The sequence below is a fragment of the Neofelis nebulosa genome, chromosome 11 (genome assembly GCF_028018385.1).
Source record: "Neofelis nebulosa isolate mNeoNeb1 chromosome 11, mNeoNeb1.pri, whole genome shotgun sequence".
In the NCBI taxonomy this organism is placed as follows: domain Eukaryota; kingdom Metazoa; phylum Chordata; class Mammalia; order Carnivora; family Felidae; genus Neofelis; species Neofelis nebulosa.
Genome location: NC_080792.1, coordinates 49,456,833 through 49,477,677, shown reverse-complemented (window position 1 = coordinate 49,477,677; position 20,845 = coordinate 49,456,833). Strand labels below are relative to the sequence as shown.

At 42.5% G+C, this 20,845-nt stretch overlaps 1 long non-coding RNA gene across 2 annotated transcripts in view; it reads right to left on the bottom strand.

Annotated features, from left to right (window-relative positions):
* Window positions 1–308: 308 nt before the first annotated feature.
* The window catches only part of LOC131490287 (uncharacterized), a 54,649-nt gene continuing 34,112 nt past the window's right edge, over window positions 309–20,845 (bottom strand). The window contains exons 5-6 of one of the 2 annotated variants that reach the window (XR_009251019.1): window positions 1,196–4,768; window positions 309–1,041 (exon numbers count right to left, since the gene is read on the bottom strand). This is a non-coding gene — a long non-coding RNA (uncharacterized LOC131490287). The remainder of the gene's footprint in view (window positions 1,042–1,195; window positions 4,769–20,845) is intronic. The other variant, XR_009251020.1, reaches the window with a different exon arrangement.

Genomic DNA, 20,845 nt, shown 5'->3' with positions numbered 1-20,845 from the left:
CAAAAACCCAGTTGGAAGAGGTAAAAATGTAAAGTGATCATAACGACCAGAGTGTTAAGCTCAGAAGATATATGAGTTTCATGGGAAGAAGTTTCCAGAAGTCAGAATGACACTGAAGCTCATGAATTTGTTTTTTTAAAGTACTACTTCTATTCAGCATTAATTTCCTTTTCTGTTGTGGTTTAATTTCAGTCTTAACAAATTCAGCCAGGATTTTGAGCATGAGGATAGGATAAGTAAGCTGAAAATTTGGATATGCAGATAATGGAAAGGAATCTGCTCCAACTGAGCAGTCAGGACTTGGCGGGGCGGGGGGGTGGTGAAGATGGCAAAAGGGAGGTAAGAATGTGTTAAGCAAGGAATCGGGCAAGGTGAAATTGGTGTAGAAAAAAGAGGTGTGTGTGAAGAGAGGCAGAACCACCCCTACCAACTTGCCTGGGGCTTCTTGTGAACTGGTGCGTGGGTGTGTATGGACACGTCTCTGTGCTATGCACACACCTTACTGGTCCACATTCCATCCCTCACCAAGTCTCTCTCCTCTTCCCCACGAACATACTGTAATCTCCACATCTCCACCCACCATGCCTGAGCTGAAAATGCACTTTTGACAGCCCTGTATCTCAGGCCTGGGACGAGGCATGTGTAGCTATCATCCAAGTTCCGTTAGCACCTAACACGGAGCTGCATCCTCTTTCCCAGTTGCTAAGGTCCCCCTGCAGGAGGTGGGATGGCGCAGTGGTTAGGAGTGTGGCCCTATGCTGGAGTGTGAATCCTAACCTTGTATGAGTTTGGTGGTCACTTAATATCCCTGCATTCATTTATCCCTTCTGTAAAATGGGACAACAGCCACAGTGCTTTACTCACGGGGCTTTTTGAGGCTTAAATGAGGCAGTTCTTGTACAGCTGACCACAGGGCCTGGCTCAGCTATTTCTCCATCCAGGGGCTTCGTGCCCTGTGCTTACGGCAGCTCCAGGGCTCCCAACTATGCCAAGTAGCCTATCTTGCAGAGACATCTCCAACCCCTGCTTAGACAATTGAACCTAAAATAAAAACAGTATTTTTTGGTGAGGTCTCTCTGGCTAACAGCTGTTAATTTGGGGGTTCATTATTTTCTTAATCATATTAAGCCCTCAGTCTCCAAATCTCTCAGCTAAACTGCCCCGCCACTTCCTGCTTTCCCACAAGCAAACTTACTCCTGGCTCCTTTGTCTGTTCTTGGCCCTCTTGTCAGTTGTGGTGGTGTGCAGGGTAATCCTAGTTGTGCAGATTTGCTTCCATGGGACAAACAGGGTGGGACCCGGGCCGAACCTACAGGCAACACGGCAGCCTCACGTCTAAGTTGCTTGCCCTGTTGGTGTTGCAAAACTTCCAAGTTTTATTGGCAGAAAGGATTCCAAGAATCTTTTTTCAACTTCAGATAAGAAATTCTGGAAGAGAGACCATTCAAATGATATCCCTTAGAATTTGAAAAATGTTCACTGGCCTGTCTCCTACTATTATTTATGTACTTCTTATTTATGTTGAGAGTTGATCCTTTGATTGTTGGAACGCTGTCCTTTATTTCACGTATCTAGTGCAGTCTTATCGTCAAAAACCAGGAACAGTGGTAATATAAGAGGACTCCGAATACAGCACGGGGCAGGGCTCCTGGACAGCCCGGGTCTCTGCCACTGCCCCCCTCTGAAGCTGGTCAAGATACAACAAAGGCATCACTTAACATGGCCTTTATCCCCTCTGGGGATTGTGAAGCTCTGAATCCTCTGCTGAAAGGAGAACTGAAATTACTTCAGTAAAATGAACATAAAGGATTAAAAAACAATGGGTAAGAAGTAGGAGAGGTGAGAGACCAGATCTGTGGAATACATACTTTAGCCAAAATATGAAATTTCTTCACTTCAACACTTACTAGGATGCCATCCAGAGATAATTACACCATTTATTAAGCACTCCCTGTGATGGGCAGAGCAGCAAGCCCTTGGGACATTAATCTATTGTGAATCCTAAATCCTGCAAGGTGAATGTTATGGCTGTTTGAATGGCTTCATACAGAAGAGAAAACTGAGGCTCAGAGGGATTTAGGAGGCCAGTAGACCATGGAGCCAGGATTCAAGGTAAAGACCGTTCGTCTCCAAAACTGGCAATTTGCCACATGTCATCACACCTTTTTAGGACTGGTTTCAGTCATAATACAACATCAGCAGTGAATGTGGAAATGTGACCAGATTTTCTTCCTTGTTTTTAAATTTTACCATCTCCTATGTCCTGATGATTCCCTTTTGCAATTTCTATTCATTTATTCACTTATGTATTCATTCACTCACTTATTTGACATGTTCTCTCTCTCTCTCTCTCTCTCTCTCTCTCTCTCTCTGTCACACACACACACACACACACACACACACACACACACACAGAGGAATTACTATTATAATCACTGTCCTTGAAGAACTTGCAGTGGAATCAGAGTTTGCTGTAGTGAAATTTGCTACAAAGTATAGATTTATGCATTTTACCAGAAGATAAAGCCAAAAGAAATAGAGGTAGGAAAACAGTTTGCAGACAAAAGTTAAAGAAGACATCTTAGCGGCATACAAGGCGGCTTAAATTAAATGTTATTTATGCTTTATGATTGCTGTTTGACAATCTCCCCATTGTTTATCAGCGGCACTACAAATTACTATGAAGAAAAGCTTCTCTGTGCACGGGGTAAGACAAATTCACTTTCTGTTTCTGTTGACAAGGGAATCAGAATCTGTTTGGTGCCATCTAAGGTCTTCCAAAACAACATGAACACTGTTCGTGTGCATTTTCTGGGAGAAGGCAGAAGGGGTTAGCATGTTTCTGGACTGAGGGCCATGATAACTGTCTACCGATATTTAAAGGGTGTAAATGAAGACCTGATTGCTTTAAGACATGTTGGTACTAACTTAGTTTACTAAAGATGCAGAAGAGCTGGGTGAGGCATGACTGAACTCCAGACCCCCCCAAAACTTTGTACTTGGGGCCTACCAGATATAACCCAGCAGGGAGTGAGCCTTGGGCTCTGAGAGAGCCCTTACAGATTGTATCAGCGAGGAGGTGACAAAGATAACGGTCTATCTGGTGGCCTCCAGAAAGACTTTATGAGGGAAGATGATTGCAATTTAATGGCATTCCAGGAGAGGGAAACTATTCATGGACCCTCCACTGAGGAGAGAAAAAAACAGAAGTACCTCCAGCTTTAAGAAGAGTGTAAAGGGCAGACTCAAGCTCAGGGAAGTGGATGGTTGATTGTACAGTTTGTAATCACCAGCCCTCGCTTCGTTTCGTTCTCCTCTGACTCTCCACCTTTCCTCTGCATCTCTTTGGAACTTTTCATGGAAGCGTGGGATGGGAACAGAGTAAAGGCTCTCAAAGTAGTTAAATTGTATTCTTTTTTGGCAACTCTAGGGAAAGGCTCTTTAGATTAATTTAGAGCTATTAATTATTAAGAAGTTATTAAGGTTAAAGTTTCTTGGAACACTTATGGATATCATTTATCCAGATAACAGGTCCAAGTTTATGTGGGTAATTGGATTTTGGAGCTACATACTCTAATTTGGGGGTGAGAGGAGGGTATTGTTGCACAACAGGATGGAACCATGTAGAAAGAGATCATGTTAAATGTTATCATCCACAATGAAGGCTAACTCTACAGAATTTAGATTTTTTTAATGACCTATAAATGCCTTCAAAAAGACAAAGAATTGATGAAGTCTTTTGATAGGTGTAAGTCACAAAATTAAGAGATTGTTTGTAACAGACGCAACCAACGACAGGGCACTCAGAGCAGACAGAAAAACAAAAACAAAAACAAATAAAACAAAACAAAACAAAAGCAAAAACAAAAACCTTCTCTAGAGCAGAGGGCATGAAGATGAAAAGAACTTCCCTTCTGCCTTATGTAAGAAGTGGCTGATGATTTCTTTACAAATACCGAATAATATAAGTCCTAAATAAGAGGCAAAATGTCTCAGTTCCATCCAAATGCTATAAATGTAGTTAAATGGGAACATACGGTTATTTAACATTTCTATAGGACTGTCTGTTTGCCAAAAGATTTATAATCACTGTTCCTGAATATTCACGACATCTCTCTAAAGCACAATTTCCCATACAGGGACTATGAGGCCGTGGGGATGGTGGAAGAATTCCAAGAGAGTCATGGGGATTGAACTGTAGTATTTCAAACAGCTGTCTGGTGGTGATGCAAAATTGGGGGCTAGAGGAGGGAGGTACAGAGATCCCAGCACCCTGCGTTCCCTGGGCAAGTCTCCCCCTGGACCCCCGGCCCTTTCTCAGGACCAGGCCTGACCCCCTGCAGCATCCTAGGCTCCGCCCACTCTCCTGTCCTCTGGAGCACCAGGGGCACCTGAACCCCTTGGGAGCATAGTATAGAAGGGGCTTTCGGAATCTATTTGAATCCCAGCTTCCGTCCTTGCTTGCTGGATGGCTCTGGCTGGCACATTTCTTACCCATTCTGAGCTTTGAGTACTACATCTGCAAAATGTTAGCTATTCATAATGCTGTGCAGAGTTGTGATAAAGAATGAGTAGGAGGAATCACGCAGGCTTATTTCACTTAGCATAATGCCTTCAAGGTCCCCCATGCTGTTGCACATTGCAGAACTTCCTTCTTTCTTGAAGGTTGTATAGTATTCCACTGTATGTAAACACCACATCTTCTTTATCCATTCATCTGTCGATGGACATGTAGGTTATTTCCATGCCTTGACTCTCGCAGATAGTACTGCAATGAACACAGGAGTGCAAATATCTACTCAAGATCCTGAATTCAATTCTTCTAGAAAAATACCCAGAAGTGGGATTGCTGGGTCATGTGGCAGTTCTATTCTTAATTTTTGGAGGAGCCTCCATACTGTTTTCCATAGTGGATGTACCAGTTTGCATTCCCACCAACAGTGTACAAGGGTTTCCAGTTTCTCCAAACGTGTTGCCTTATGTTTTCTTTGAAAACAGCTATGCTGACAGGTGTGAGGTTATATCACACTGTGGTTTCAATTTACATTTCCCTGGTGATTAGCACTTATAGTTACCAATAATGTGCGGTACACTTAAAAATTTGTTAAGAGGGTAGATTTCATGGTAAGTGTTGTTATAACAATAAAATAAAATTAAAAATAAAGTAAAAAATATTTACACAGATAAAAATAAAATATAAATTAATTTCAATGTATAAACTACCTATAACATACTGAACACATTGTAGGAGCCCAGGGATTAGTAGTAACTCTGTTCCCATAATCTCTCCAGGTGCTTCTTTGATGTTTCAGGGAAGCAAAGACTTTTTCATTTGGAGAGCTGAACTCTGAATATCTCTGACTAAAACAAATAGGAAATGCATACATACATATCTATAAAAATAAATAGATAATATTGCAAATACTTAAATATATAGTATATAGATATAATAAAGCTTGATAAAACTTAAGTGTTCTCCCAGTCATGATCTTTGGTTTATTTCTTCTGACTATCTTGCTGGGATAGTGCACTGGAAATCCCATTTGACCTGTGCCCCTACTTTTATTCACCAAAGCCCCAGCTATAGCAGAGTCTGGTGACTTTATTTTCTAGGATGGGCTATCTTCCTGGAGGATATAACTGAAATATGATGAGACTTTTTTCAAGAACAATAGGTAACTTCTCATCTCAAATAGAAAATTTAATCTTTAGGTATTTGGTGGCCATTCTATCAGGACATTGCCCTTAACAGAAGTTATACTATTCTGGAAATTTCTTCACCTTTGACATGTTCCATGTCCTAGTCTTTTAAGTGGATTGAAGAAGGAGGCTGAAGCTACAAGGACAGTGATGATGAGGGTGGCACCTGAAGATCAAATGTAGTCCTTTTTTTGGAGGATCATTATCCCAAGGGTAAGTGTTATGTGATCACAGTTCCAGAAAACAAAGCAATTTGATGACTCAGATATTCTAATAATGAAAAAGTTCATTATTTAGTCTATTGGCCAGTCAGGGGAAGTAGGGAGATTTCCTCGTGTGCAGCCTGGTGACTGCCAATCACTGCAGGAGGAGAGGCTACAAGTTGACAACGAAAAGTTGTCTCTCACCATCCCAGCCTCATGTTCAAGGTGAATTCCTTTTAGCTGAGAATATGGCCCTGGGCTCTCTCCTCACATACATTTCTTGCAAATAGCTGATTCAGGAAGCCTCACCTCACTTAAAGATGAATAACCAGAAAGGAACCAGCACAGTACCTATACATGAGAAAGGCTGAAACAAGTGAGAAAAACAAATGAAGAAGCCTTGAAAAAGATTCAGTAGAAAAATATTCTCACAAAACAGATGAAATTTGGGACCCAAAAGACTGTCATGAATTTAAAAAGAAAAAAGAAAAAAACCCAACAACTTAGTGAAGCAATCATCTTCAAAAAAACAGGAACTCAAAACAAAACAAAACAAAACAAAAACCCAGAGCCCAGATAGACAATAGTTCAGTAAATATTGAGCAAGAGAAAAGGAGGTGAGACAAGAACTGGCAGAAAAAGGTGACTGAGAAATAAAAACTACAATGGTGGCCACAGAAGGGAGGTAGATTCTGTTGGATGCATGCCAGGTATTCACAGGATGGGAGGGAGGAAAGGAACGAAATGGAAATGAACAAAGGTTTGTTAAGGATTAGCAGGAAAGCAAACAGTAGATAAAATAGACCTGAAAAAGAAAACAGAAAGTGTGCAACAGGAATAATGTTTTAATATATAAAATGTTAACCCTTTCATATATAAAAGACTGGACTATTCAGATTGAAAGGGGTTACTCCATTGCAGGAAAAATTAATGCAAAACCATCAACATCAAGTCAAATCCTAGAAACATTTTTGGACTGTAAGGATACATAGGAATCCTTTGAACTTATTCATTGCAAGACCAAGTCACCTATAAAGAGACTTGAAATAACTCAGGCTGGCCTTAGGTTTCACCATAGCAACACTCAGAAGAGCTAAAAGACATTTAAACAACGTCCACAACATATGACCAAAGAATTCTATACCCAACCAAACCACTTTCAAGACAGAAAGCAGAAGACAAATATTTTGGGTATACAAAACTGATAAAATGTTAAGTTTCATGTAAGAGACTTTAGTTCCCTTTTGTTATGCCTTTTAGTGCAAATCAACAAAAAATGTAATTAATAAAGTAAATTTAGTTGATACACACAGCTTTCTATACTATGAGAATATACTTTTCCAAGTACTCTTGGAATAGTCAAAAAATTGACTGTATAGACAGGGGCACAAAGAAAACTTCAATGAATTACAAAATTTAGAATGAGCATAGAAAAGCTTCTCTGATCACAAAGCAATTAATTTAGAAATTAATAATAAAATTAGGGGATTAAAAAATGCTTCCACTTGGAAATGCTAACATACTCTTTCATGTACAATACTACTATCAGGGATGGGTTTAAATAATGAAATAAAAATAATTAAGTTAGCATATATCAGAACCTATAAAATAGAGCAAAACTCTGAGGAAAATTTCTACATTCAATATTCACATTTATATAAGAGAAAGAAAGCATGTAGTTATAAATTTAAACAAAAACTGAAAATTTAACAAAAACATATAAGCTCTGTAGAAGGTGACATCTTTAAAATGCTGTTAAGAAGCAAAAGACTTGGGGCACCCGGGTGACTCAGTCGTTAAACATCTGACTTTTGATTTTGGCTCAGGTGATGATCTCATGGTTCCTGAGATAAAACCCCATGTCAGGCTCTTTACTGAGTATGGAGCCTGCTTAGGATTCTCTCTCTCTCCTTCTGTCTCTCTCTCCCGTTCCCTGCTCATGCTTGCTCTCTCTCTCTCTCTCTCTGTCTCAAAATAAATAAATAAACATTAAGAAAAAAGAAACAAGATTTGAAGAAATTGAAAGGTATACCATATTCTTAAACAAGAAGACTTTAAGCAAAAGCCTCAACTCTCTAAAAAAATATATATAAATGTGTAGCAAATAAATATATAGGATTTTAAAAACTAGAAAAACTGTTTTTAAAGCTTATAAGAAAAATCAACAGGCATAATTCCATTTCTGGTAATAGTGGGCTCGGTTATTTAGATTAACCCTTCCACTGAAAAAAATGAAAAAATGAATAAAATATTAAATAAAATTGTTCTTAAAAGTATTGAAAAGTTGGGGCACCTAGGTGGCTTAGTTGGTTAAGCATCTGACTCTTGGTTTCAGCTCAGGTCAAGATCTTGAGGTTTGTGAATTAGAGTCTTATGTCAGGCTCTGCACTGACAGTGAGAACCCTGCTTGGGATTCTGTCTCCCTCTCTCTCTGTCCCTCCTGCGCTCTCTCTCTCTCAAAATAAATAAACTTTTTTTAAAAAAAGCGTTGGAAAGATGACAAATAACAAGAACCTACTGAATGATCAGCATCTGACATCAGTGACTTTGTTGATCAGGTTAAATTGAGTTGGCTCTGATTTTTAATGGAGCCTCAGGATGAAAAAGACAGAACTCAAAGGCCAGGATGCACCCAAGGTCAGAGGAAGGGTCTCATAACAGACTCTTGCCCCACATTAGCTGGGACTCCCAAAGGTGAACCAGAGATAAACCTGTTCCCCTTGCCCCTACCTCAGGGACCTTAGGGAGAGTTGCCTGTCCACTAAGCAAAGTAGGGAAAAGAAAACAACCACCACCACAACAAAAAACACATGTCTCTGTTAGATGTCACTATTAAACCACTGGCCAGCATTCGCACTTATTTACCACCCAAAGGCATATCACTGGAGTGGGCCAAGAATCTTCAAGCTATGAATTTGGTTTAAAGTGATACCAAACCATAGTGCTTCCAAGCACAGGGTGGAAGCAAACGCTAATCATCTCTGGGAGCAGATGCTTTCATCCTAGGCCTCGGGGATTTTGTACAAATGATTTTTAATAGGCAGTAAGCATTGCAGTTGAAGACTAGCAAACACACTAGAAAGCAAGGCACCATTAGTTAATGCCAGCACAAATAAAGAGACAGAAGAGGTGATTCACACAACTTTGGCTCTTTAAACACAGAGCATAAACAGCTATGCCAATTTTATTTAAATAAATGGAAGAGAAGCTTTAAATATCTGCAAGGAATAGGAAATAATAAAACGTGACATGGTGGGTTGGAAAACCAAATAGAACTTCTAGAAATGAAAGATAGAGCAACAGAAAAATACAGTAAAAAAAAAAAATCAATGAATGTGTATGGCATTAGATTAGACACAGTAGAAGAATTAGAAAACTGAAGATAGCAAGAATAAACTATTCAGAATTGTAGTGCAAAGAGGCAAAAAAAGAAAATATGAGAGAATAAGAGACACCAAAGATAGAGAAGTCCTCTCTTCTCAAAGAAAGTCTCTCTCAAGAGAGTAAATGGTGTGTCAACTGGAGAGAAGAGAATGGGGTTATGGATTAGTGAAGGAGTAATATTGAATCTTAAATTTGAATGAAAAGAAATTCACATCGGGGGGCCTGGGGGGCTCAGTCGGTTAGGTATCCAACTTCAGCTCAGGTCATGATCTCCCTGTTAGTGGGTTTGAACCCCACATCTGGCTCTGTGCTGACAGTTTGGAGCCTAGAGCCTGCTTCAGATTCTATGTCTTCCTCTCTCTCAGCCTTTCCCCTGCTCACACTCTCTCACTCTCTCTCTCGAAAATAGGTTAACATTGAAAGAAAGAAAGAAAGAAAGAAAGAAAGAAAGAAAGAAAGAAAGAAAGAAAGAAAGGAAGAAATTCATATCAATACACATCACAAAGAAACTATGGAATGTTCTAGACAAAGAGAAGATCTTAAAAGCAGCCAGAGTTGAAGTGGAGTGGGATGTGACAATTATTGAGTAAGACTAGCTCTACCAGATGTCATAGTACATTGTAATGTGCTATCAATGAATACCTCATGGCATTGGTACATGAGCAAATAGATAGATCTATGTAACAATAAAAGACCCAGAAATAAATCTATGATATATGGGGATTCAGTATATGATAAAAGTTAGCAACTCAATAGGGAAAAGATGTCTTATTTAATAACATACTGAGACATATAAGCCTCTGGGAAAAAAAATACATGCTTGGATTCTGACTTCCCACATTATTACAGTTAAATTGTAGATGGATCCAAAATTTAGAAGGGAAAAAAAAAACAAAAAAAGTTACTGGAAGAAAAAATAGAATATACTTAAAAAAAAAACTCTTGAGTAGTAGAAGCTTTCTGTGTATCACAAAAAGAAAACAGAAAATATAATTTTGGTAATTTTGGCAATTTTTATTGTACAACAGTTTTTAGAAGGGTGTCTTGTGTAATAATAATCATAAATGAATAAAAAATAATGAGCTGGTAAACGCATGTGCAGCTCATATCACTGATTAAAGACAGTGTGAATAATTTACACAAATCACTGTACAAATAATAAAATATAAAATGGATGAAAGCTCTAAAATATTTCACCAAAAAACAAACTAAAACTAGCTTCTAATGCTATGAAAAGACCCTCAACTTCATTCATAAACAGAGAAACGCAAATTTAAACTAAAAAGTAATGCAACTCTTGGGGCACCTGGGTGGCTCAGTCGGTTAAGTGCCTGACTCTTGTTTTTGGCTCAGGTCATGCATGATCTCATGGTTTGTGGGATCGACCCCCAAGTTTGCTGTCAGCACAGAACCTGCTTGGGATTCTTTCTCTCCCTCTCTCTCTCTGGCCCTCCCCTACTCCCACATGCATCTCTCTCTCTCCCCCAAAATAAATAAATAAACATTAAAAAAAAAAAGTAACGCTATTCTTCCATTATCAGATTGGCAGAGATGAAAACATTCGGCAGTACGCTGTGTTGGCAAGAATGTATGGAGAGCATTTGGTTCTATGCATCGGGATTTTACTTCATGTGGCCTTTGACCCAGGCCCTTTACCTCTGAGCATTTCTCTTACAGCTATGTTCATAAATATATGAGATGGAGTGTTCAGGAATATTTATTACAACACTGTAAAAAACAAAAGCTTGGTAACAACTTAAATCCTTGTCTTATCTATGGGGAACTTATTAGCCTCCTGCCAGCTGTTTGCTTTTCTGTCTCTCTCCACTTCATGTCCACATTACCTGGTCCACTTATCTATCTCTCAGACCCCATACACATGGGAGACCCTGTGGAGGACTCCTTCTCGTTCAGAAACACAGCTCTTCCTTCCTCCTGTGGGTTGTCTCTCCTGGCACCACCACCCACTTCCAGGGGGTTCGCTTGTCATTTGTAATGCCCTTACATCTTTCCATTCAAGCCAGCCTGTGAATTTTACCTCAATTTAAAAAATGGGTTTTAACATAATGCTCTCCAGGCCCATCCATGTTGTCTCCAGTGGCAGGATTTCCTTCTTTCTCATGGCTGAATAATACTCCATTGTGTGTATATATACCACACCTTCTTTTTTATGCTAAGTGAGATCAAGTCAGACGGAGAAAGACAAAAACAGTAAAACCTTGGTTTGTGAGCATAATTCATTCTGGAAACATGCTTCTGATCCAAAGCACTTGTATATCAAAGCGAATTTCAAGAACCATTGGCTCAGTTGTGATCACGTGACATTCAGCATCAAGTACTACTCCATATTGTAAGACTTTGCTCATTTATCAAGTTAAAATTTATTAGAAATGTTTGCCTGTCTTGAGGAACGCTCGCAGAACAAGTTACTTGCAATCCAAGGTTTTATTGTACTGTATGATCTCACGTATATGTAGAATCTCATGAAAAAGCCCAACTCGTGGAACCAGAGGGTACAGAGGTGGTTGCCAGGGGAAGGAGTGGGGGAAATGGGAGATGTTGGTCAAAGAGTATAAAGTTCCAGTTGTAAGATGAATAAGTTCTGGGGATCTTCTGGTGATTATAGTTAATAATACTGTATTATATATTTAAAAGTTGCTGAGAGAGTGGATCATAAATGTTCTCACCACAAACAAGAAATGAGAATTATGTGAGGTGATGGAAGTGTGAGCTAACACTCTGATGGTAATCATACTACAATACAATGCATTAAATCTGCACATTGTACACTTAAACTTACACAGTGTTATAAGTCAATATATCTCAATAAATACAAAAACTAAAAACCTGGTTTTCATTCAATCCCCAAAGCCCGCTGCAAAGGTCCTCCGCGGGAAACCTTCCTTACTCCCTTCAAGCAGAGTCAGCCCACCTCCCTCCCTCTCCTCCTGTGTATTCTCAAGGGGGCAAAATGCATTGGGGGTAGGCAAAACATCCTACTCTTTTGATGTCCAGAGCATTGATCTATATACAGTATATAAACACATATACAATATAGCTGGGGTATTAAAATTTCATGGGGGCAGGGAGATTAAGAAAAAAATATTTTAAATTTTTTTTTTTTTTCAACGTTTTTTTTATTTTTATTTTTGGGACAGAGAGAGACAGAGCATGAACGGGGGAGGGGCAGAGAGAGAGGGAGACACAGAATCGGAAACAGGCTCCAGGCTCCGAGCCATCAGCCCAGAGCCTGACGCGGGGCTCGAACTCACGGACTGCGAGATCGTGACCTGGCTGAAGTCGGACGCTTAACCGACTGCGCCACCCAGGCGCCCCAAGAAAAAAATATTTTAAAAGGCTGCTTAAGGGGGCACCTAGGTGGCTCAGTCCACTGAGCATCCCACTCTTGATTTCGGCTCAGGTTGTGAGGTCATGTTTTGTGAGATCAGGCCCCGTGTTGGGCTTACACTGACAGCACAGAGCCTGCTTGGGATTCTCTCTCTCTCTCTCTCTCTCTCTTCCCCCCCCCGCCCTTTCCCTGCTCACGTGCACGTGCTCTCTCTCTTTCTCTAAATAAACAAATGAATGAATAAACAAACAAACAAGGCTCCTTAAGGAGCAATAATTTGAAGAAGGTTGAGAAACCCTGCTCTTGATGTTTCCTCCAGGCTGAGAAAGAGACGTGCCAAACCCAACTTGTCCAAAGCCAGATGAGCTCTCCTCCCTCACCTTGCTCCCCAGTCCCTACCCTCCTCCCAGGTTCCTGTCACAGTTACAAGGGGCAAAGTCATTGTCAGTTACCCAACACCCCTGCTGGGATCCTCAGTCACATTTGGTGAACACCTGTCCCTCACCCTCCATATCGAATCACACCGAGCCTGCCTCCTGTACCATCTGTCTGCTCTCACTGTTCCAGCCACCCGGCCTTGTTGTCCCTTGCCTGGACCCTGCAATAGCCCCCTAAATGGTTTTCATCCACTTCCCACTCCAATCTGTCTTCCACTCTGTCACTAAAGAGAATGTTCTAAAGCACAAACTGATTAGGGCCGTCTGGGTGGCTCAGTCAGTGAAGAGTCTGACTTCTGCTCAGGTCATGATCTTGTAGTCTGTGAGTTTGAGTCCTGTGTCAGGCCCCATGCTGACAGCTCAGAGACTGGAGCCTGCTTTGGATTCTGTGTCTCTCTCTCTCTCTGCCCCTCCCCTGCTCACGCTCTGTCTCTGTCTCTCAAAATAATAAACACACGTTAAAAAAATTAAAGCACAAACTGATTAGTTTTCATTTATTCATAGTTATGTTCCTGTTAGCTTAACATATAAGTCCATAGCAGAAAATATAAGATGTCTACCACTTCCCGCATTCCCCTACAGACGTGTTCTGTTCTAGCACATTTGACTGTGTGCTGTCCCCAGAACTCATTCAATATTTTCATGCTTCCCCATCTCTTTTGTACCAAATCCTCTGCTCAGAATTCCTTCTCCTCTCTTTTCACCCTAACTCCTATTCCCACCTCAGGGCTCAGCTCAAATGCTACCGCTTCTGTTGAGTCTCCCCTCAGAAGATTCCAGCAGAATTGTTTGTTGCTTTCTTTGCAAACCTACACCGTGATGTCCATATTCATATAACAATGAATGCACCACATTGGTTTTCAGCTGGCCCCCTTATTACACTGTGGATTTTTGAGAGCAAGGAAACTTACCAAATCAACACATTTATTGAGAAAAATACTCCTATTTGCAAGGCGCTGTGCTGGGTGTCAGAGGCGCAGTCAGTGAATGAATGAGACTTGCCGGCAGGAAAATCTGGTAGGGAGGACAGATACTCAGCAAAGTAATTTAACAAGTAATCATTTAAATATAGTTCCAATAAGTGTGACACCGGAAAAACATGAGGGCAAGGATCCGGGAGATCCACCTGTACCTGAGGAGCCTGAGACAGCTTTAAAGGTGAAAAGACCACTAAACCAAGAAACAAGAGGGCCAGTGAGTGTGGGGGAGGAGAGATGTACAGGCAGAGAGGATATCACAGGAGGATGTCCTGTGCTAAGAAAGCCTGAGATCATGGAAGACTTGAAATAAAACCAACAACCCAGCTTGCAAACACACCAGCCATCTGAGGCATTGTGAGCAAGAGAAGCCGGGTGGGAGGTGACACTGTGAATACCCAACAAGTGACTGTTGGGGGGATTTATGCAGGAAGGAGTTACTCTCAGAACATGAAGGGGGATCTTCACACTGCTCCCTTATGCACTTCTCGGGGCCACAAGAATGGACTGCTGACCTGGATCTGCGCGACAGTGCTTTTGTCCTTGTCATATGGCTGGAAATACAGACCCAGAAGTATTTTTCTCTATGACGCCAAAAAAAAAAAAAAAAAAAAACCCACAAATTCTGATAGATGATTTATATTCAACACCTTCTAGAAATACTCCAATTTCATTATGCATTACTTTGGGAGCTCAGCCTCTTGTACAAATGACTAACAATCTTGCAAAGTGTGATTTTTCAGGACCTGACCTCAATACCTGGTGCTCGGGTGAAATGGCTCTGGGTTGAGGAAGAACATTTCCCTGTGCCTGAGACTCGGGAGTCAAGCATCAGTCACACGAATATGAACATGGAGCAAAGACAGTATGCTCAATTCCATGACTGGGCGACAAGTGGGCAGTTTCATCCTGCGTCTTGTGTGCTGGTAGTTGTCATTTGTCTGGGGCCCTGGAGGTCCCACGTGCTCCCCCCAGCAGTTTAAGGGGTATTGCAGGTACAGATGGGGTTGAATGAATTGCTTTGTTAAAATAAACCAGTCTTGCGGTCAAGGAGTCACGTGGATGTGGGGCCATCGACAGAAATGACTCACCAAGGGAGATATGTAGATGGCTGTGGAAAGAGAGGAGACAACTAAAAATAACAGTTCCTTTGAAGGGTGGAGCTAGGGCCTGGTGTTGTCTCACATTTGCCTGCTGTTTCTGAAAATTCCCCCAGTCAAGTGGAGAATGGAATGGCAACTGCAGATACCTGGCCTTTGCAGAAAGAGACAAGCCTACAGATGGCTCTGGCTAGGTCCAGCCTTCAGGAGAGACGGGGATTTCAGGGTCACAAAGGCCTCCCTGAAGTTGATGCCTGACATTCCATACTAGAACCCCACACCTGCACTGGAGACTTTGGTCCCTGATAAATCAGAAAAGCAACACATAGGCTATTATTAACACTACACTCAAAGGTTGTTGGGGTGACAGGGATGTTCAGACTTGGTTTTCTTTTACTTTCTTTCTTTTCTCTTCCTCCCAATTTTCCATACACTCCGTGGGGACCGAGACCCTGTGTGTCCTGCTTTCAGTTCCATTCTCAGTGTTTAGCACAGAGTAGGAGCTAAATAAATATTTGCTTAAGGAAAAATGGAAGGAATGCATCTAGCTCAGCCCTGTTAGCTTGCAGACAAGGAAACTGGGCAGGGAGCGGAAACTTGCCAGGGTCATGCAACCGGTAGGCAGCAGTGGGAGTGAAGCCAAGTGGCACTCCTCACTCAGTGCATCCCTCACTCCAAGCCATGAAGAGGGCTCAACGTGGCTACACTGGTTGAGGGCAAGGGAGACTTGCCACTTGAGTGGCAAAGTCCACAGACTGAGGAATCCTGTGTAAGAGGGTCCTAAGGGTGCTCAAAGATGGTGTGAACCTATATAGGGAGGTGGTAGCATCGAGGGCTGCCCAGCACAGCCCCAAGACTGCAAAGGTGCACCTTTCTTGGGCATGCTATGTTTGCCTAAATTTGTTTTTAATCAGACCTTGGAGAAAGCAGACGTTCTGGAGTGGCAGAGGCTGGTGGCTTGTTGTTTTCATCAGACCATGAACTTGACTATATGTGGACAGCCCTACAGTTGTTACCACTGATGGCGTGCATGCTTTTATGTATTTTGGGGTTTTTTTCTTTTAATAATCAGACAATAGTTTACATCTGTACGTTGGCAAGGAGCCACAAGGAAGAGCATCCAGACAAAGAGGAGAAAAGCCACACTGGCAAGTGGGGGAGCTAGGAAAGAGAATCCAGATACTTTGCCTTCTGTCCCTGTGCATGGAAGGATTTAAAGTTCACTTCGGGGGAAGGGGAGACAAGGGGAAGAGAGGGCCTTTCAGGAATCACTAGTGGATGCAAAAATGGTTATGTTAAAAGTCCATATGCATTTAGTCCCACATTGTCTTATTGTCTTAAAAACTCTCTAAGGCGAAGGGCTTCTGAGAGGTCAGCAGCAGTTGTAGGAGTGGCAGGGAGAGGCCCGGGGCTCAGGAATTGAGTGGAGGAGATGCAAGAAGGGCAGCCACTTATGGGGGCCTCCGGGCCCCACACCCCCACCTGTGCATATCCCCCTACTCTCCCCATCTGCATCCCCACAGCCTTAGAGGAGGGAGCAGAGCCCTATCTGGCTTGCCATCCAAGTCCCAGAAAAGATGGATTCTATTTCATCCCCAGCCAACGGGGTGGCAGGATTTGGCTTTGAGTCCTGAGAGAATGTGCCAAGCTCCCAAGTCTGGGGCCACTCTGGACTTTGGTGAGGCCAGGTTTGCACATGAGAACAACACCAGATATTCGACTACAGCCTTACGTTGAGTCGATCCACCCAGTCTGTATATTTGGACACAGAATTAACAATTATTTGAAAATATCTGCTTCTTTGGGGTACTTGGGTGAATCAGTCGTTAAGCATGTGACTTTGGCTCAGGTCATGATCTCACGGTTTGTGAGTTCAAGTTCCACATCAGGTGAGCTCGAGCCTTGCTTTGGGTGAGCACCTACCCCACTTCGGCTGAGCCCTGCTTCTCTGTCTCTCTCCCGTCCTCCGCTCCTCTTGGGATTCTCTCTCTCTGCCCCTCGCTCACTTGTGCCCTCTCTCTCTCTCAAAAAAAAAAAAAAAAAGGAAAGAAAATCTCTGCTTCTTTGATCAAGCTATTGAATGGGGAAAACCACAAGGATTGATTTACCTGCAGGTTTACAGCCAAAGCAGATTTTGGAAACGGGTGTTCAAACAGCTTATAGAATTTCAGCTTAGAGGTCCTGAAGCTCCATCAGCTGAAGTCGGCGGAGACTGGTTAAGGATATCCATGAAGCAGAAGTAGTTTAGATTATTATTGGTTTTTAATTTTGATTTTAAACTTAAAAAAATGTTTTTGTTTACTTATTTTGAGAGAGAAAGAGTTTGGGAGGGGCAGAGAGAGAGGGCGAGAGAGAAAGAATCCCAAATAGACTCTGCCCTTGCCAACACAGAGGAGGACTCCATGTTACAAACCATGAGATCATGACCTGAGCCAAAATCAAGAGTCAGACTTAACCCACTGAGCCACCCAGGCGCCCCTGATTTTGATTTAAAAAAATTAACAATCAGGGGCGCCTGGGTGGCTCAGTCAGTTGAGCATCCGACTTCGACTCAGGTCATGATCTGACGGTTCATGAGTTGGAGCCCCGCATCGGGCTCTGTGCTGACAGCTCAAAGCCTGGAGCCTGCTTCGGATTCTGTGTCTCCCTCTCTCTCTGCTCCTCCCCCACTCATGCTCTGTCTCTCTCTCTCAAAAATAAATACCCATTAAAAAAATTTTTTTAATTAACAATCAAAAATAAATTAACTAATTAACAATCTTCTAATCGTTGACAACATTACTTGACGAGTCTGAGATGCATATTTATTTCGAGTCCAAGTTGTAAAGCAGAGACATCCAAGTCAACAGAACTCCCACACAAACTTTAAGGACACAGGATTTTTTTGTCTGTTTTTAAAACATTTTCAGCATAAGAACATATTCTAAACATATAACAAGTAAGGGTGTACTTGTTAGTACCAGTAATGGCGATGACGACATTGAGACAGAATAAAGAAGGAAGGAAGCAGAAAAAAAAATGAAGGCAATACTGACAGCTACTCAGATGGCAACCTACATAAATTAGTCAGTTTCCTTATCAGAGATTTACATGTTAAAACTGCTTGATATAACCCAGCAGGAAATTGAACAAGTGATTCTACGTCCAGACTTGGAAACAAAAATAACCGCTCAGGGCCTACACACATTAGTTTGTTCAAACTTGCGCTGATAAAAGTCTTTTTGGCTGGAGCTGTAGTGTGCAGTTATGAGACTGGAGGGTTTGGTTGGTGGATGATTGACACTAAAACAATTGTAAGTGCTTAATACAGGAAAGCATGTTTCATGGAAGTCTCAGCTGATCCGTGGTAGCCACTGAGATGAGGCAGAATGTAAGATACTGCACGTGATTTAGCATCCTCCCTGGTAAAGAAGAAGGAAAACCTCCTCTGTCAGCGCTGCAAAGCAAGGTTAGCCTATGAATTAGGCTTACAGTCATCTGACGTTCACATATTCTCGTTCATACTCAACACACAGATACTTCGCTTTCTCCTCTTACATTTGTACCCATTCCAACACTTCTTAGTGCTTCCCCAAGAATGAGAACGGTTTTGGAATTTCTGACTTGTAATGTTAGGGACAAGCAGACATCTGCCGGTTGAACCCTTTGGGCCAGGAGCCCCCTGCTCCCCCTGGCAGGCCCTAGACGCTTTTCCAAACAGTCTCTCTCTGCTCTCTGCGAGTTCCCTTGCATACCACATGCATGTTCTATTTATATGTTTCTTTGTCCTGAACAAGATTTGGCCCCATTGTGTGGGAGCAATACCAGCAAAGAAAAACAAAATCCATCCACTGAGAGAAAATGGATATTGTGGGAGCTTGGAGAAATTTACATACTTTGCTCATTCCATTTTCTGGTGATGTCAGAGCCAAAGAATATGCCTTTAAAAAAATCACACACACACACACTCACACACACACACACACACACACACACACACACACATTAAAAAATGCTGGAGCTCACCAGCTCTGTCCATCAAGTGGACTGTCATGAAAAGGAGAAATGTAAATACTCCCTTGCCTGTCTCCCCCTCTTCCATTTCCCTCATCAGCCCCCTAAAGAATCTAACAAATTAGTCCAGACTCCATTTGGATGGAATTAAGGGCCTGTCTGCAAAAGGATGAGGGGTATTAATGGAGATGGGCTGGGGTTGGGAATAGCAGTGGGAGGTGGGAATGCGGTGCCTGAGTCTGGGGTGACCGCTCTGGCGTTTCATGGAGGCAGAGAGAAGGGCCGACTGACACTTTACAGATTGGGTGTAATGTTCAGGGAATTTGGCATTTCTGCCACAGGGCTCTGGCTGCTCTGCTCACCACTTTCTTTCTCCCTGCTGGTAAAAGTGCAGGAGAAAAGGGTTAAATAAATGTTTGTGATATGATAAGGTGCTTGTTTATTCAAGGAATGACAGATTATTGGCTCCAAAGGCAGCCCTGAAAAATAGTACAAAGGAACTGGCTCTCCCCTCTCGGATGATGTGATTTCCTCCTAGATTCTGGTCTTTCCTAGGAACAGTTTGCTTTGGGAATGAAGAAGGATGATTTTCCTGCCGTTGGAGACAGAAGGCTGGAGTCCCGGAAGCTGGCCGGGTACTGGGATGGCTTGTCTTGGGGAGCGCTTGTCTCACCAAGCTTGGCACCAGCATCCCCGGGCCCTGCTCACCATCCCAAGGAGACTGTGCAGCAGGCGGCCTCCCACCATTTCTCAGGCTATGGGAAAAGCATCTGCCAGCTCTGGAGGAAAACTTCTTCCCCAGGAGATCCCGTGTGCAAGGTCTTCCTCCAGACACAGACCGTCACGTCCATCCCAAGACCATCCTGACACTCCATGAGCATACACATGATCAAATGCACATTTGTGTAGTTATATGCAAACACGGGCTAGACCCCAGGAGTTTTCTCTTGTTGGGCTCTGGTGATTTCATAGCTGGTCCTGGAGGAGAATTCAGCTCCAGAGCCCCTAATTTCTGCACACTTATCCTGGGGGAGGAAACACCACTGACTGCCAACCCTGAACGTCACAGAAAGGCCTGGCCTGGGGAACCTGGAGGCAGACACCACCGAGTGTGCTCCAGCGGCCAGGCCCACACTCTACTGAGTTGCTCAGTCCATGTCCTGCTCCCAGATGTCGCTCCAAGCTGGCTCCTGCCTGCAGAGAAAGAGTTCCTAGCTGCTGCCCGTGTTTTCTACGGAACTCTCCCTGCCCGCCACCCCCCCCACCCCCCACCCCCACCTCCCCCTTCCCCCTGGCAGGCTACAGAGAGGTTGTTTGCATATCTGCCGAGTGGAAGGGTTCGAACAAGATGTTTGGCATAGTTCTCATTTGAAAAGAACTCAGTGCCAAAGTCAAACACCAAGGAAAAAAAACGTTGTGATTGAACTGCTGTTTTTCCAGGATCCTGGGAACTACTGTGTGATTTTCACAATAGCCTGCCGCCGTCTTATCAGCCAAGGTGCTTGTCTGAGAAACACGAGGCACCAGCCTAGGGAACCCAGTGCCCTTCAGACATGATGACTAAGGCTGACTGCAGGGACATTATCAAATATCCACGTTTGGGCTATTTTTATGATTGCATTCAGTACTAATGGGGCTTGTTGAGGGTACACAGCCATGTGCTCATTCTTGAACTTATACAAGATAAGATCCCTGTCCCAGG